At 41.6% G+C, this 19,038-nt stretch overlaps 1 pseudogene across 1 annotated transcript; it reads left to right on the top strand.

The window, feature by feature from the left end:
* Nucleotides 1–261: 261 nt before the first annotated feature.
* Nucleotides 262–17,766, top strand: LOC310853883 (cyclin-Y-like protein 1; annotated as a pseudogene). Its single transcript, XR_014571112.1, has 9 exons — nucleotides 262–274; nucleotides 704–778; nucleotides 2,414–2,448; nucleotides 2,553–2,653; nucleotides 2,911–2,951; nucleotides 3,418–3,496; nucleotides 6,859–7,106; nucleotides 9,177–9,343; nucleotides 17,569–17,766. The product of XR_014571112.1 is annotated as a cyclin-Y-like protein 1 (transcript).
* The last annotated feature ends 1,272 nt before the right edge of the window (nucleotides 17,767–19,038 follow it).

Here is a 19,038-nt window from a genome sequence, read left to right on the forward strand (position 1 = left end):
TAGAGGAAAAAGACAGATTGCCCCATGTGAATAATTTGAAACCCTCTGTTGATCATCATTGGCACAGCGGCGTGATTCTTCGCCTAAACCATGGTTCTTCTGAGGAGGTGATGTGAGCCTGAGGTAGGAGCTGAATTGAATTCACTCCACCGCTAGGTAGCATCCAGTCACTGGTGCCTGAGAACATTATGGCAACATCACCAGCAATGGCGAACCTTCTCCCCCCCCCCCTTTTTTTCTCACCGCCCATCGCTCACAGCTATGGAAAAAAAAGGTTTGGCCTCCCCAAGACTCTAGATCATTTTTGTGAGGTTGTAATTGTAACTGCGCTATTGCATTAACGCCTGTTACCTACTAACACTTTGAACTATAGATCGGCTGTGTCTCAGATGTTTTTTCTTTCTGAGCTATGTTTGGTTTGTAATGCGCTTTCTGCTTGCATAATGGCATTTTGGCTCTTTTACGTTTTTTCTTTTTCTTTATATTTACCAGCCTTGATAAGATGAGATCAAAAAAAAAAAGCTAAAGTGGTGATTATGGTTGTATAATGGGAACATAAACAATTTAACAAACACCACAGGGTCTGACATTTTTCAGGTTATCGAAGGTTCTGCATGGGTTACCCTTCATGGTTGAAAAGAGCCAATACAGAACCGCAGGGTTCTGCAGGGGAGGCTCATTGTATTTACTTTCTCTCCATCAGAACTGGCACAGGAGTCCAATCCGTCTGACCACCCCAGAGCCAGCACCCTTTTCCTGTACAAGTCCCAGACAGACGGTGAGTATTTCACGGGGGAGATTGATTTTGGTTCCTTTATGCAGGGATTACGCAAGTCTGGGAAGGCTGAAATGTGAGAAAGGTGTGAAAAGATAGTGTGCGCGCACGTCCACCCAATTCAATGCCCAGCTCCAGTCAGGACAAACAAAGTCAGCGCACTGAACTTTTGTGTGTGCAGACAATTTTTTTTTTAGAAAAGACAAAGGTGAAGATGGAAAAGTGAGGACGCAAATTGTGATTTTGGGCCGATTCATACTCCTATTTTACCGCTGTTTCGGCGCTGTAGTGCCGAAATGATTCGGCTCGTCAGAAATGTTCAGTAGCACCGAAGAGCCGAATTTAGGACGGTACCCGCCCCCCTGAACCTCAAGTGACGTCACATTGTAGGCTGTACAGAGCCAAACCGACTTTTATTCGGCTCTAAAATAGGAGTATCAATCGGCCCAATGCCGTCGTAATTAGGTGGAAGATGTGCCATTGGTTGAGCATCGCATAACGATTGTGCCACGAGGGGTGCTAGCCCCTCCTATGCCCACCTTCCCTATTTGTGTAAACACAAACATTGGCTTCTGATTGGCTGATCACCCCATAGCGATGATGTGATTGGCTGAGAAAAGTACATTGAAGAAAAAAAAGTGAGGACGCAAATTGTAGCCAGAATGATGTATGATATTAAGAGTGCCCCTCACTGGAGGCGTGTTCCCTCCTCCGCGTCATCAGTGCCCATACCCTATAGGTGGGGTTGGCAAAAGGGCCTCCTCATGCATAGAAGGAAACATGACGTCAGTCCGCTGCCTCCCCAGGTTGGCAGAGGAAGTGTAGCGCCCGGGATTACATTTGATAATTGACACTGGGTGAAAAAGAATGGGTTGCAAAATCGTGGGATAAAAATGTAAAGAAGAAGAGCGCCCCTCACTTCACATGGGTGTGATTTTTTTAAAGTAATGGGTAATATTATTGTTCGATATTGTTCATACACATTAGATAGTGTTACATATTGTTCATACACATTATATACTAGTGTTACATATTGTTCATACACATTAGATAGTGTTACATATTGTTCATACACATTAGATACTAGTGTTACATATTGTTCATACACATTAGATAGTGTTACATATTGTTCATACACATTAGATACTAGTGTTACATATTGTTCATACACATTAGATAGTGTTACATATTGTTCATACACATTAGATAGTGTTACATATTGTTCATACACATTAGATAGTGTTACATTTTGTTCATACACATTAGATAGTGTTACATATTGTTCATACACATTAGATAGTGTTACATTTTGTTCATACACATTAGATAGTGTTACATATTGTTCATACACATTACAAATGTGTTCTTCTGCAGTTACATGGCGTGGTGGAGGTGCTACATTTTATAGAACTGTTGCCGTACAAAGACCCAGTGTTGTTACCCATGTATGGTTCTTTGGAAGTTCTCTACTGGTTCCTCAGCTGAGTTTAGGCAATGCTAACCACTTTTATATGCACACACACACACACACACACACACACACACACACACACACACACACACACACACACACACACACACACACACACACACACACACACACACACACACACACACTTGTCTTTGTTCCCTATGCAGTACGCGAGAAGAGGAAAAGCAATTATCTGAATCATGTAAGTAACTGTGTAATTAATGTTATCTGACCGGACACAACCGGGCAAATTATTGTTTGTCTGTATCGGTGGTGGCATCATCATCATCATCTCTCCTCTACCAGATGTCCCCGGGACTCCTGACCAAAAAGTACAGCTCCTGTTCCACCATATTCCTTGATGATAGCACAGTCAGTCAACCTAACCTGAAGAGCACAGTCAAATGGTACGTAGTCTTTCTCCTCGTTACACCATTACTCCATTACAGCCACAAATGGACGTTGTTTGAATATTGCAGGCCATTATTTATGCATGCATGCATGCATGCGTGCGTGCGTGTGTGTGTGTGTGTGTGTGTGTGTGTGTGTGTGTGTGTGTGTGTGTGTGTGTGTGTGTGTGTGTGTGTGTGTGTGTGTGTGTGTGTGTGTGTGTGTTTGTGTTTGTGTTTGTGTTTGTGTGTGTGTGTGTGTGTGTGTCTTTCAGTGTCACTCTGGCCATATATTACCACATAAAGAACAGGTACGGTATGTGTATCGATTGATTGATCGATTGTTTGCAATCGATGTATAGAGCACCGAAGTCTGACGTCAATATCAGTAGAGGGCGCTAAAGGCTCATACATAGTCTGGATTTTCGGTGGTGGGGTGACCACCGAACTACAACATGACTTCACGAGCCGCGGTGAAGAGCAAACCACCGCCACCACTCCAGCCCATCTCTCTGTTTTTACTCACCACCGCTCAACGTTATTTCAGCTCCGGTGGTCAGCTCACCACCGGAGCGGTGGTCACCTTACCACCGAAAATCCAGACTATGAATAGGCCTTAAGTCCACGGGTTCATGTACTTTTTATTTGCATTGTAATCCCTATAGGGGAATATGTGGGACTAGACTGTCTTAGGCTTTACTTGATCAGGTTGACTCAAATCAGGATTGTACCTATTTTTCTTATGTCTGTTTTTAATCTCAATTATTTTACTTTAAACCGAGATTCAAACCGTTCTCTGGATATATTTGATGAGAAGATACATCCATTAACGGTGAGTTCTCTTGTGTACTGTACTGTACTGTACTGTATTGTGCAGGATTGGACTGGACTATAGAAATGCAAGCACTTTTCTTTTTGTAATGATATGTACGGTAGCCTAGAGTATGTATGACTACTATATTCAGAATGGCACACCAATTCACTTTTTTTTACCTATCTAGATTGGAATCAGATTGGTTTCTGTCAAGTCTGAACAGCAAATTAAAAACGGGTGGAAACACATTTTTGAGAATCAGATTTTAACCACATTCCTAGTTTTATTGATGGTGGTGCTAGGGCTGTCAAAAAAAATCGATTCGAGTTAGAATCGCAAGTCTAATGCCGTCCGATTCAGAATCGATTCTCATTTTCCAAAATTATTTTTTTATTTTCTTTTTTGCACAAATGTACCTGTACCTGACAGGTACATTTGTGCAAAAAAAATGCACAGGTACTACCTGTGCATGCAATGCATTATGACCTGGGTTTCTGCATAGTGCATTTACTACCAGCTTAGCTAAGCCTGCCAATTGTATTTATTTTACACCTGTTTTAATACTAATGTATTGTTCTGGTATTGAGTGAGAAGAGATTTTGTAACTTTTGTACTGGTTCAAATTTGTGCAAGCTAAATAAATGAGACATGTTCTTACTCTTGGATTTAACCTTTGTGTGTTTAAATCATTCAGTTGATAAAACCTTTACAATTATACAAGCTTTTTACTAAATGTACTCTGCTTTCATGCCAGAAGACTGGAGTAGATCATGCTAAAATTCTATTTAATTGTTTTTAATAAAAATAAAAAACTGCTTTAGAATCGGAAAAAAATCTCTTTTGAATCGAGAATCGGAAAAATCGAAAAGATCGTTTTTGAATCGAATCGTCACCCCAAGAATCGGAATCGAATCGAATCGTGGGACACCTAAAGATTCGCAGCCACTCACCTAAAATGGCCGATCTACAAGCTCACAATGCATCGCAATATATGACACATTGTGAGCATGTAATTCAGCTATTTTCAGTGAACGAGTCCTAAAGATAATTGTGTGCCAAACAAAACCTGCAGTCTATGTCAGTTTTGTAGTTCAGTAAAGCTCTGTCCAGAGCCCGGGCAGAGGCCTTTTTATTTGTGGCGGTTCTTGACAACCGTGGGTCCGACGGACTCGACAACGGGCACTGCACTTCCTGCGTGGGTGTGGAACGCGTGTGTGTAATGATTTCAAGTCGGTGCAGCGAACGGTTCTGGAGTTACGCCGATTACAGACAGATGTAAAGAGACTTGGTGCTTTCATAAAAGATGAATTTATCTCTGCTGTTCTTTTTGCCCAGTTTTACAGCTCAAGACATTCTGTTTTCAAACGGCTACAACTCTGGAATTTAGAATTAGAAGCTTAGAATGGATTGTTTTTTAATAGAATTTAGAATTAGAATCTTAGAATGGATTGTTTTTTTTATAGAATTTAGAATTAGAATCTTAGAGCAAGTCATGATCGAGCGTCACCGCCGTTGTGCATTGGCTCGGCCCCCTCGGTGTGTTCATGTGATTGGCCCAAATGCCCCTGGAGCGTTCATGTGATTGGCCCAAATGCCCCTGGAGCTGCAGTACCTGCTTTCGGCCACCATGTCCGTTCCTCTTGGTGACGTCTCTATTACTGTAGTGATAACTGTATGATTCTGACCTCACTGTTTTTGTCTAGTTTTTGTTTTTAAGTTTAGATATGTTATTTTTCTCAGCTGCTGTTGCTACGCATGGCTGCCAGTTCCCACCTGATGTTGTGTGGGAGTCCAGACTGCTCCAGACCGTACTGAATAACCTCTAGCTTACATAATGTCTTGAGGCTAGGACTGAAGTCTAAGACATACAGATCACCAGGTGTTTGGCTTCCTCCGAAGAGGATGACACGATCTCCCAGCATGCAACAGCACATCCTAGACATCGGAGGCGGTCCTTTCCCCTTGGGCTCAACCTTCTTCCAGGAGAAGGTCTCTGGACTGAATTTCCACACATCATTGAGTGGAAAGTCGGCGTGACCGGCGTTCAACCCACCAAATATGTACAGCTCTCCATTGTAGGTAAAGGCTGAATGATCCCTGCGTCCTTCTGGTAGAAGCTGTGTAGAAGGTGTGTCCAGCCAATGGTTAGTCTCTGTGTCAAACACTCTGATGGTGTTGTAGTGCTGACCCCGCCAGAAGCCCCCAAATACAAACATCTTTGTCCCGATGATGGTAGCAGAGTGACGGTATGAATCAGGAGGTGGAGTTCCTCTGGTGTTAATTAAAGTCCAGACCATTGTGGTGGTGTCCAACTTGTAGATGTCATTAGTGTATCCACCCCCGGTCCATCCTCCATGAATAAACATGACCTTCCCCAAAACACAGGCTGAGTGGTACTCAACACATAACACGTAACACCTCCCCTCTGGAACGGTCTCGGAAACCTGTGGTTTGAACCATCTGTGGGCGTCAACATCAAATGCATAAAGCACATTGCAGTAAGGATTCCCTCCCCAGAGGTAGACAATATCTTCAATCAGCACAGCTGTGTGGCCCTGGAGCTCAAGGTCAGGTTCTGCTGTTCCAGGGATCACTGGGGTCAACAACCTTCTCCAGCATAAAGACGCTCTATTGAAGACGTGTACTTCAACGTGATCTCTTCTCCTCTGGTTTCTGTCTCCTCCAAAGCAGTAGATCTCGTGTCCGACCACCACAGCAGCAGCCTGGTTCTTCCTATGTTCTCCTTCCAGATGTATCGTCCAGTGAAACATTTCACAGCAGCAGCTCCACCGTCAATAAGTGTTGACAACTAGTTTACAGATGAACTTGTTAGGATGAAGTCAGCTCGGTTTCCTCGTTGCAAGTCTCTTAACAGATGTTTAGAGTATCGGACACGTCTTTATAAAGAACAATTATTATAATATGATTATGTCATATTGTCACGCAATTGGCCATTTGGCCAGAACAACCTGTCAGAACTATGTCGTCAATCATCCATATTTGGGCATATGGACGAAGAGAAAGAAAACACAGACAAGCAACACCCGGAACCGGATTGTTTGTGAGGAAGTGGACTGGCATTTGAATTGTCTCAGAGCTCAGTCTCAGTCTGTCGACTGAGTCGACTAAGAGCACCTACTGACTAGGGATGCCACAAAGTGACCATCAGCCCAATCGAATAATCTACAGCTCTGACTCAAAATTTCAAGAATTTTTTCTGGGTGCCTGAAGCTCGCCAAGTCTGTGCAGCATTTGAGCCACGGACCACCATTTGATGACATTTAGCCTCTCAGAAGGGAGCATTTGGTTACATGTGAGCCAGGTCTCCCCATTGACTTTCAATGGTACACTTGGTAGGGTCACCGCCAAGTACACTCTGGTAGGGTCACCACCAAGTACACTCTGGTAGGGTCACCGCCAAGTACGTGTGTCTGTTTTTATCATTATCATTTTATCATTCATCATGTTTGTTTGTTGCGTGCATGTGTAGGTGTACTTGGAGAGGCTTTTGACCTATGCAGAGTTGGACATCTGTCCCTGTAACTGGAAGCGCATCGTTCTCGGGGCCATCCTGCTGGCCTCCAAGGTCTGGGATGACCAGACGGTGTGGAACGTTGACTACTGCCAGATCCTTAAGGACATTACTGTGGAGGACATGTGAGTGTCCCTCGTCCAGGGTTTGATTTAGTAAAATAATACATTTATATTGTACAGGCTTACAACACTGTGAACGTGTAGATCTCTATTTAGGCTATTATTGAATTTTAAAAAGGTAACATTTGACACATTTTCAACAAAATTCAGCTGCCAGGATTAACGTATATTTTCAAATAAATGGATCAATTGTCATATTATCAAACATAATTATCAAACATATTAGACAGGCTACATCCCACTTCCCAAAGCAAGTACATGCATTTAATTTAGTCTGCCCAGAAGCAGGGATAAAACCTATCCCATTTAATTTAGTCTGCCCAGAAGCAGGGATAAAACCTATCCCATTTAATTTAGTCTGCCCAGAAGCAGGGATTTTGCAAAAAAATATATGTTAATGACGTTTAGAAGCTTTAGATCACTTTCCTGGGGGTATTTATGTGTGTAATATGTGGTTTTAGTTATTTTAGATTGTAGCAGTGAGCCTGTTGTCTCTGATGTCATGGACACTGGTCTCACTACCTTCCTGGACTACAATTCCCATAATTATTTGTTGCACTGCTCCTCCTTGTGGATAGGGGGAGAGCTGTCTTACTGAGACAACATGTAGTCCAGGAAGGAAGTGAGCCCACTGTCCATGACATCAGAGACAACAGGCTCACTGCTACAATCTAAAATATCTAAAACCACATATTACACACATAAAGACCCCCAGGAAAGTGTTCTAAAGCTTCTAAACGTCATTAACATATATTTTTTTGCAAAAAGGGTGAAGTGTCCCTTTAATTTAGTCTGCCCAGAAGCAGGGATGAAACCTATCCCATTTAATTTAGTCTGCCCAGAAGCAGGGATAAAACCTATCCCATTTAATTTAGTCTGCCCAGAAGCAGGGATAAAACCTATCCCATTTAATTTAGTCTGCCCAGAAGCAGGGATAAAACCTATCCCATTTAATTTAGTCTGCCCAGAAGCAGGGATAAAACCTATCTCATTTAATTTAGTCTGCCCAGAAGCAGGGATAAAACCTATCCCATTTAATTTAGTCTGCCCAGAAGCAGGGATAAAACCTATCCCATTTAATTTAGTCTGCCCAGAAGCAGGGATAAAACCTATCATTTAATTTAGTCTGCCCAGAAGCAGGGATAAAACCTATCCCATTTAATTTAGTCTGCCCAGAAGCAGGGATAAAACCTATCATTTAATTTAGTCTGCCCAGAAGCAGGGATAAAACCTATCCCATTTAATTTAGTCTGCCCAGAAGCAGGGATAAAACCTATCATTTAATTTAGTCTGCCCAGAAGCAGGGATAAAACCTATCCCATTTAATTTAATCTGCCCAGAAGCAGGGATAAAAACCTATCCCATTTAATTTAGACTTAAATTAAATTGAATTTAAAGCGATAGAGTAAAAATTAGTCTTTAATACGGATTTAAAAACCGTCAACGACCGAGCAGAGCGAACATGGAGCGGCGGGGCGTTCCAGAGGTTGGGACCGGCCACGGCGAACGCGCAATCTCCTCTGGTCCTGAATTGTGTGTCAGGCACAATCAGGAGAGACTGATTGGCCGATCTCAGGGCTCTTGTTGGGACATATGGAGTGATCAATTCAGCTAAATATGGAGGGGACAGGTCATTTTGGGCTTTAAAAACAAACACTAAAACACTAAAATCTTAAAATCAATTCTGAAGCAGACGGGAGCCAGTGGAGGGAGGCGAGGACTGGGGTGATATGGTCCCGCCTATTTGTGTTGGTGAGGAGGCGAGCGGCGGCATTCTGGACGATGTGATGGTTGCTGGTCAAATGACCCGGCCCTTGTTCACGAACCATCATCAACGATTGTTGATGATGGTTGCTTTTGACCCTGAGATTGAAGTGGTTGAATTATTGAGTCCTGAAGAGAGATACCAGCAAATACCGGCAGGTGCAACAGCGTAGCAGAGTGATTAGAGTGACAGTTCAAACCTGGATAGGAATGCTAAATACTTACGACGCAAATGCGTTTAGCTGGAGCCTGCACACTCATCCTACGTCACCCTGGGATGTGATCTCTGCCCCCTCTCTGCTTCCTCAGGAATGAGATGGAGCGTCACTTCCTGGAGCTGCTCCAGTTTAACATCAACGTTCCGGCCAGCGTCTATGCCAAGTACTACTTTGACCTGCGCTCGCTGGCAGACGACAACAACCTCAGCTTCCCCTTGGAGCCGCTCAGAAACAAGCGGGCCCAGAAACTAGAGGCGAGTACATTTTCATGTCATTGACTGATACGTCAGCATCGTTTCAGGAGGATTTCTATGGCTGATATATGGCTGTTAACCACCACCAATACTAATGAATGTTTGCCTATTATTTATACAGAAACTATAGTAAACTAGAACTGCACTCTGTCGAGTGCATACTTGCTTGTTGCACACTAGTAGGCCATAAATGGCCAACTAGTGCGCAAGCAGAGCGCGCAAGTACTTTTGACCGCTGTAAACTGTCAAATCTCAGTATCTCTGTGAAGGAACGTTTGAAATGTCTAATTATTAGGTGTAACTATTTGCTACCTACCTACTTTATGCATATAAACACCTAGTATTATTAAGTATGGTTCAAGTTTCTATCTAAGAAATACAGTTTTATCGATGTAGATATATTCTGGATCCCTTTTTAGTTTTTTAAAGAAAAATAAATCATTGATATGTGATGAAACAAAAGGTATATAAACTGAATTAAAATATGTTATACAGTATAATAATTCTATTATTTATTCTAAATTGTCAATTGTTTAAATGTATTTCGTCTCGGAATATAGTGATATTAATACTAAATCATGATCAGAGTAATAGGTGTCTCTAACTTCAATTTCTGTAATAATACTTTCACATTTGTTAAAATATACATGATCTAAAATACTTCCGTAATCTGTAGTTGGATTTGTATTTAATTGTTTAAAGCCTAATCTTGACATGAAGGTCTTTATACTTCTACCTTTCTCACTATATTGGTCTTCATTGAAATCTCCTATTATCATAATTGCAGAAGTCGGAGATGATGGATACTTTACCATGTTTTCGAGAAATGTGTTTAATTTCGAAAGGTCTGTTTTAGGTGATCTGTACATAAGAATGATATATAGATAATAATAATAATAATAATAATAATAATATCTCAAACTTATATAGCGCTTTTCTGAGTACCCAAAGACGCTTTACATGGGGGGGCTTTACAGAGGTAACAACAAATTAAAAACAACTTTAATAGAAAAAGGAAAAATAACACTAAAAGCTAAAGAACATTAAAAGACAGTGAAAAGGGTTAGCTAGGGAAGGCAATTTTGAAGAGGTGGGTTTTGAGGGTGGATTTGAAGGTTTGAAGGGTAGATCTTTATCTTTTACATGTATGCATACGTGTTCTACTTTTTCTAATATCTTGATTTCATTTTGAATTATTTTAATGGAAATATCTTCTTTTATAACAAACATAACTCCCCCACCTATATCATTTTCTCTGTAAGTAACCACAGTATACCGCTAATCAACTTACAAATTACATGTATATCTATGACTAGCTCTCAATGATGACGTAAGACATATGGTCATGTATGTAATCTGGTCCCAGCAAATCAGGCAAAATTTGCTAATTTATTTTACAAATTACATATGTATATGTATGAAATCCATATACATATGGTCATGCATGTAATCTGGTCCCAGCAAATCAGGCACAGATATATTACATACATGACCATATGTCTTACGTCATCATTGAGAGTAGGGATGCACCGAAAGGGAAATTCTTGGCCGAAACCGAATACCGAATATAGGAAACAGTTGGCCGAAAACCGAATACCGAATAGCCGAATACAGCTTTGTTGTAAAGCTACCTGATTATGGCAAAATACATGATTATGGATTTTCATAATCGATTCATCGGGCGATTATTTAAACGATTAATCGGATTATGGCCCCTTTTTTGCAATTACCTTTAAAAAAATGCTTCAAGTTATTGTAGGCATGTTGTAACTAACAATAAAGACAATAAAAATGAATACTCCTTCAAAAATTTTATTTTACCCCCTTTTTAATACAATTTGATTTCATTGCCATTCCTTGTACTTGTAATGATACTGTAATCTGTAATGTTGACTGTGTATAGCTGACTGTCTTTCTTCCCATTTCTATCTCTGGGACCCCAATTTATTTTTATTTCTATTGTAAAAATCAATGTAAATTTTGAGAGTGTATTTGGTTCCATTTTTGCACTCTGTTACAGACCGGCCCCACTTGGTTTACTTCCTAACTATCTATAATTTAGCTGGAACTCCCACTATGAGAACCACTGTCCTACACAGTGTGTGGGCACGCACGCACACGCACGCACAAACACACACACACACACACACACACACACACACACACACACACACACACACACACACACACACACACACACACACACACACAATAGCATGCTAGCTGATAGGGGAAAACGTTCTTATTTAGCAGCCATATTAGCATGTTCTCTAGGCTCTAGTATCACATATGCCAAAGTTAAACAGCACTGAACAACTGATCATTGTTAAGCAAAACGTTCACGGACGTTCTGCTTCTGCTTTTGCCCTGCCTGTGCCCACTTCAATGCGCTGCTGAGATTACACACAGGTGGAACAGATTTGAGGAGCTAACGAGCAAGCTACTGCTAGTGTTCGTCGTAGCCTGCATGCAAACTCACAGATTCAGACATTGGGGAGCATTTTTTGTCATACGACAAAAGAATAGACAGTGGCGGTGCTCACAAATACCATGTTTTGGGACCTGTTGATGAGCTCGCAGATTTCGCGGAGCGCATCGCAGCCACAGCACAGAGCAACTTGACGCTGTGTGTGTGTGTGTGTGTGTGTGTGGGGGGGAGACTGAAGTTGGGAGAGAGAGAGAGGTAGATGCGGAGCGCTCTGGTTACATTCAAGACAATCGCGTGTTGTGTTTATACCGACCCGGTGTTTTGACTATTCTGTGATATATTTTCGGCCTATTTGAGCCGAAACCGAATAGGCCGAAAATATATTTTTAGCCATTTTCGGCCGAATATTTTCGGTGGCCGAATTTTCGGTGCATCCCTAATTGAGAGCTAGTCATACATATGTATATGTAATTTGTAAGTTGATTAGCGGTATACTGTGTTTACTTTGCGCCAAAAACCGTCCCAGCCAACCCGCCACTTGATGCGTATGCAAATAAAACAGCAGATTTGTGCCTGGTTTGCTGGGACCAGATTACATAAATGACCATATTTCTTATGTCATCATTGAGAGCTAGTCATCCATATACACACACCATGTACTCTGGTCCCAGCAAATCAGGCACAATTTGCTATTTTATTTTACTGATTATGTATATAGTATACGTATGACTAGCTCTAAATGATGACGTAAGTCATACGTATACATATACATATGCTACAGTATATAGAGTATGTAGTTGTAAGTTGATTAGCGGTATACTGTGGTTACTTTGCGCCAAAAACCGTCCCAGCCAACCCGCCACTTGATGCGTATGCAAATAAAACAGCAGATTTGTGCCTGGTTTGCTGGGACCAGATTACATAAATGACCATATTTCTTACGTCATCATTGAGAGCTAGTCATAGGTCGCATTCATACGAGAGAGCTTTGCTGCGATTAAAACGAATCCTGCTGCGCATTGTCAGAAAGTGCGCTTCGTTTGGCAGGTGTGAAGGCTCATTCGAATCCTAATGCGCAGCAAATAACCGCATTTTACTCCGCCCAAAAACGTGGGTTTCGCTTCGCTTCGAATCGCACTTGACTACGATTCGGTGCAGGTGTGAATGCAATCCGCAGTAAATAAAGGAAATGAAGCAAACATAATGTGGCGGGTGAGGAGCTGAACACAGTTGGAGACGGTTAAGGCATATTTTACGCAGCGCAAAGATGTCCCGTTACTGTGGATAGACGTGGTCGAATAAGGAGACTGAAGCCCTGATCGAAATGAGGACGTGTAGGCTACAATAATCAATTGCTTAAGAAAACACATAAAAACACTGCAGTGTATTATAGCCTACATAATATTCTGTCTGTCTGTCTGTCTGTGCGTGCCGTAAACATGGAGTGCTGTCACTGTGTGGGACTGGGGAGTTATATCAGTGCGCTCATGCAGCGCTGTGCCTCCATGCCCAAAAGAACAGTGTGTGGCGGCTGCGTGCGTAGAGAGAGAGAGAGAGGGGGGGGGGGGGGGGTCCCAGATGGCACGACACATGCACGTTATGAGTGTAATTTTATCACCATAGATTTCACTGTGTAGGCTATAGTTTATGAACGGAACACATTGATAAAGGTCCCCCCTGCTGCGTTTCCAATTGCTGCGAATGACAGTGTGAAGGCAAACCGCAGCCAATTAAATATGCAAGTATCCCCTTTCCCCGCCCATACGGATCTGAGTCTACCGAAGTATTAGGTGAGAATGTGACCATACATATACACACCATGTACTCTGGTCCCAGCAAATCAGGCACAATTTGCTATTTTATTTTACTGATTATGTATATAGTATATGTATGACTAGCTCTAAATTATGACATAAGACATACGTATACATATACATATACTATATAGAGTATGTAGTTGTAAGTTGATTAGCGGTATACTGTGGTTACTTTGCGCCAAAAACCGTGCCAGCCAACCCGCCACTTGATGCGTATGCAAATAAAACAGCTGATTTGTGTCTGGTTTGCTGGGACCAGATTACATAAATGACCATATTTCTTACGTCATCATTGAGAGCTAGTCATACATATACACACCATGTACTCTGGTCCCAGCAAATCAGGCACAATTTGCTATTTTATTTTACTGATTATGTATATAGTATATGTATGACTAGCTCTAAATTATGACATAAGACATACGTATACATATACATATACTATATAGAGTATGTAGTTGTAAGTTGATTAGCGGTATACTGTGGTTACTTTGCGCCAAAAACCGTGCCAGCCAACCCGCCACTTGATGCGTATGCAAATAAAACAGCTGATTTGTGTCTGGTTTGCTGGGACCAGATTAAATAAATGACCATATTTCTTACGTCATCATTGAGAGCTAGTCATACATATACACACCATGTACTCTGGTCCCAGCAAATCAGGCACAATTTGCTATTTTATTTGACTGATTATGTATATAGTATACGTATGACTAGCTCTAAATGATGACGTAAGACATACGTATACATATATGTATATACTATATAGAGTATGTAATTGTAAGTTGATTAGCGGTATACTGTGGTTACTTTGCGCCAAAAACCGTGCCAGCCAACCCGCCACTTGATGCGTATGCAAATAAAACAGCAGATTTGTGCCTGGTTTGCTGGGACCAGATTACATAAATGACCATATTTCTTACGTCATCATTGAGAGCTAGTCATACATATACACACCATGTACTCTGGTCCCAGCAAATCAGGCACAATTTGCTATTTTATTTGACTGATTATGTATATAGTATACGTATGACTAGCTCTAAATGATGACGTAAGACATATGGTCATTTATGTAATCTGGTCCCAGCAAACCAGGCACAAAATTTTATTTGCATACGCATCAAGTGGCGTGTTGGCTGGCACGGTGCACACAGACCGGGCGAAATTATTACTTGCGCGCTCTGCTTGCGCAAGTAAATATGCACATCACTTCGTGGAGGTGCTGGGTTCAAAAAGTAACATATGAATAGAGAAGGGAACCCGCACACTCATATGCTCCAAAAGAAGAGCTCTTCAAGAGCCTCGGCTCGAAACGTCAATAAATCTATCTTTTGGAGCATATTATGAGTGTGTGGGTTCCCTTCTCTTTGCCTAATATTTATGACATTCCCAGAATAGGGACGCTAGGGTTCATGATTCTGAGTATACATCATCATTTTTTCATCATCATCATGGATTTCACAATGCCACGCCAGACTTGTCGGTCCTTCATTGCCATCCCCAGTTCCTGCTTACTGATGCATGTGTCCCTAGCGATGACATCATGGAACGACAGTTTTCTACCTCTGGTCTGCTTTAAGGCACGATTCCAGAGAAGAAGGGAAGATATATCAATATAACCACGTTTTCCGTGTTTTGTTTTTCTAATCTGCTGGTTGCATTAAAAAGATTAATCACCATTATTTCCCCTTAGGAACACTTTTTGAAGCTTCAAATTGCCATTTCTTTTGACAGTTTAAGCACATAATGATTAACAGAATCTTGTCTGGACTAAAATTCGAATGAACTTCAGCCAGTGCTGTTTTATTTCGTTAAAGAAGAAAAACAAAACAAGTTGGTTCCGTGATGTGCTGCTTAGATCAGATCTGAAGTATTTTAACAAGCCAGCTGTTGGATTTAGGCATTTATAAACAACCAGCTGTCTCCTAGGAAGGAAAGGAAAGGATGGCATCATCTATAATGACCAGCCTTTGTAGTCCATTTGGAAAAATGCTTGTGTATTATAAGGTGTATTTCAGCCTTTGACTGAATATTTGAGCGATTGAGTGAACCATTAGTGTTGTACAGCCTGTGTAAATGGTAGAACCAAGTCATTTTTAATGTTAATGTGACACAAACAGCAGGAAGCGATTCGATGACTTTCCCAAGTATAAATACGATCACATGGAATAATTATACTGTACTACAAGACCAAAACTGTTACTTTTCAGGATTCAAATAAAAAAAAATAGCGAAAGTAGCAGGTCTACAAGCTTCACGCAGCGTTTCGAACTTGTAGATCTGCTCATTTTGATTCCTTTTTCTGATGCTGTAGTATGATCACGTACAAAAAACCCCACAAAAACTAAAAATATAGTAGATATGAGGTTTCTGCCCAACAGCAACAAAATCAAACTTAATCCAGAGAACTAGACACATAGTGGCAAGGGGGTTCAGTGTCTGGCTGAAGCATCTGTTTTACATACGTCATCTATTCCAGCAACAGGAGGGTCTGAATCACATGTCCAATTATGTTACGCACCTTCGTCTAGGGTGAAGGCAAACAACACAATGCGAGAGGAGACAGGGTTGAAAAAGAACTTTAGTTTATTGCTGTAGCTCTTTTCTTTGTCCACAGAGACACTGGATTCAAATCCTTGTACTTTTCAATTCAAAAATAAGTATTGGCTTCAGGGTGCGGTTTACATAGCAAAAGTATCTATCTAAAAAATAAAGGTTTACCCCTAACTCAATCCCTAACCAAGAACAAAAATACAATACTAAACCCTAACTAACCTAACTAACAAAATTACAATAAAGAGACAAACAAAAGGGACCTAACACCCTTACAAAAGGACAGTAAGTTACATTAGACAAACACTACAGATAGAATAATAACAAACTAGGGTTTTACTCTTAAAGGGAAACAAACAGATTACAAAAGGCACTAAGGCAAAACTTACAGAACAGAATCGAAGTCAAAGGAACTTAAAACAACCTAAACAAACAAAAGGGCAGGCAAAGGGTGGAGGACAGAGGAACCGAGTCTCTGCTGCAAACTGCTGTCGTCCTCTCCAGAGCAAAAGTTCAACTGAGCTTTTATAGGCAACAGCCAACTAGGCACAGCCAACTGGGATTAGGGTGTGGGCGAAGACACCCAATCAGGAAGGAGGGGCAGGTCCGAACATGGACCTGTCAATCTCACAGGCAAGTCTGCATTCAATCATTCACTGCCAGCCATCAGCCTTTCTCACTCTCCAACATACTCCATTCAGCTCCATTCAAATGTGTCCACATGTTGCCAGAGAGAATCTCAGGCAAACCTGTAATTGGCTGGGCTGTAACAGAAGTCTCTTGTTTATCTACGTAGGTCCGTACTTTGGTCAGTTCGTGTCGATCAAGCTTAAACATGTTTCGTGTCAATCAATCGGAATTATGTTTCAATTATTGTACACCAAAAGTTAGATATCTAGCTAATTATCTGGCTACTGCAGGACATTGTTCTTGATGTATTGACCATTGGGAAGACTAACCATGTTGCTATAATACACTATAATATGACAGCAGTGTTCCTGGGGGTCTGGATGTTGCGGGGACCCCCCGGGAACCCCCACACGGTAACTCTGTCATTTCTCGACCGTTTCGGACGCGGGGCGGCTGGCCGGAACAGGGCCGGCCCCCTGGGCGCGTTCCTGGGGGTCTGGATGTTGCGGGGACGCCCCGGGGACCCCCACACGGTACAGTTGCACCGCTCACTTCACACAGGTGTGATTTTGTCATTTCTTCAACTGTAGTGTGTATATGATGATTTCCATAGAAGTGTATATTTGTATGTCTTTAAAAGTTCTGATGAATTGAAAATGGAGGACGCTGATATAAACAAGTGCTTTTTCTGGTATATCCTTGTGGCAGATTTTGTATTGATCTGTGCTATCGTTTGAACGGTACCCGTTTCTACAAACCGTGAATACATTTTAAATCAATCGATCCATCAATGTTTTTCAGGCCATCTCCAGCTCTGCGAGGACAAGTACAAGGACCTAGGTAAATCAGCCATGAGGAGGTCCCTCAGCGCCGACAACCTGGTGGGCATCAGAAGTACCCACGCCGTGCTGTCTTGAATCCCGCCGCTGCCATGATCCTACGTCAGGATACGTCCACCTGAACCGACGCGGGCAGACAGCAGAGCCGAGATGCACATGAAAGCACCTGTGTCAGGATGTGACGTCACACTCGGGCGCACACTGAAAAGAAAAGAAAAAAAAGAACAGGGTCATTTGAAGATCAGCCGTTTAAAAAAAAGTTTTATTCCAAAACACTATCCCTCGAAAAGCGCTAAAGAGAAATGGTTACTATCATTTTTTAAAGCGCGCTATCGCTTGTTTATTTTATTCTTAAGACAGTCAGTATGAATAATCTCATGAGGTTGGGTGTCACATGAATTGGATTTTCTTTTTCTTCGGGTGTCTCATTTGGGAATTACACTCTTCCGGTTCAACATATGGACACGCTCTCTGGACTGCTAGATCATGCTCTCTGGAGCTTCGAAAGGGGGGTGGGGGGAGCAGGGGGGTCTAAGAACTACCCTGTGGTGTAGTTCCAACCATGGACAGAGAGTATAGGCTCTTGTCTTTGCTTACTGTGTAGGCCCCTATAGCTGTGAAATGTGATGGGATTTCATTTAAGTAATTGCTAATTAGAGACATGTGTCATGTGGGCAAAGTGTGTCTTGTCTTGTTCTGTTTGTGCGTACGCACTCTCAGTATACACAGAATAGCTATGTCACGATCCACACTGTACCTCTCACAGTTTGAAAACGACGTTAACTTGTATTCTCTACATTTTCTCATACATATGGCTGTATGGAATGTAACGGCTAACAATAAGCTATCTTGGCTCTCACCTGTCCTGGACAATGTATGTATGTATTGGCATGTAAAAGCATGTGCTTTTTAGTGTTTCACAAAGAAAAATGAACATCCGTAGGAGCCTCATTCATAAACATTTAAAGTTTCTTACATTTGTTCTCACCAGTCACTCGTTAATAAAAATAAATGTCTTCTTATTAAGCAAATCATACACAGCCATAATAAATGTATACCTGTGCTTTGCAAGGGACGACATGAATGAACAAAATAATTCAGAACATTAGTCTGCAAAACAGAGGTTTGATGAATGAGCCACACAGCTAGCTGCTGTCCCTGGAGGAAGTATAGATGATCACAGCATTTGCTTTGTGGTCCTTATGTCCTAAAAATGTAAGTTTAAAAACAGAACCCATGCTCTTCTCTTGGTCTGACTATAGGGTCTGTTCACGAATGTACATGGCCAGGCATGGATGCCACACAGCTTGGCGTCGGACAAAGAAAATACCAAGTTAAGCCTCAGCTGCCTGCATGGGAGAGGAGGAGAGAGAACTGTGGATGTCAAATTGTTTTATCACTTTATGGAAAGGTGCTATTAGCTAATAGCTAC

The sequence above is a fragment of the Protomyctophum parallelum genome (genome assembly GCF_964188405.1).
Source record: "Protomyctophum parallelum genome assembly, chromosome: 23".
Taxonomy (NCBI): Eukaryota; Metazoa; Chordata; class Actinopteri; order Myctophiformes; family Myctophidae; genus Protomyctophum; species Protomyctophum parallelum.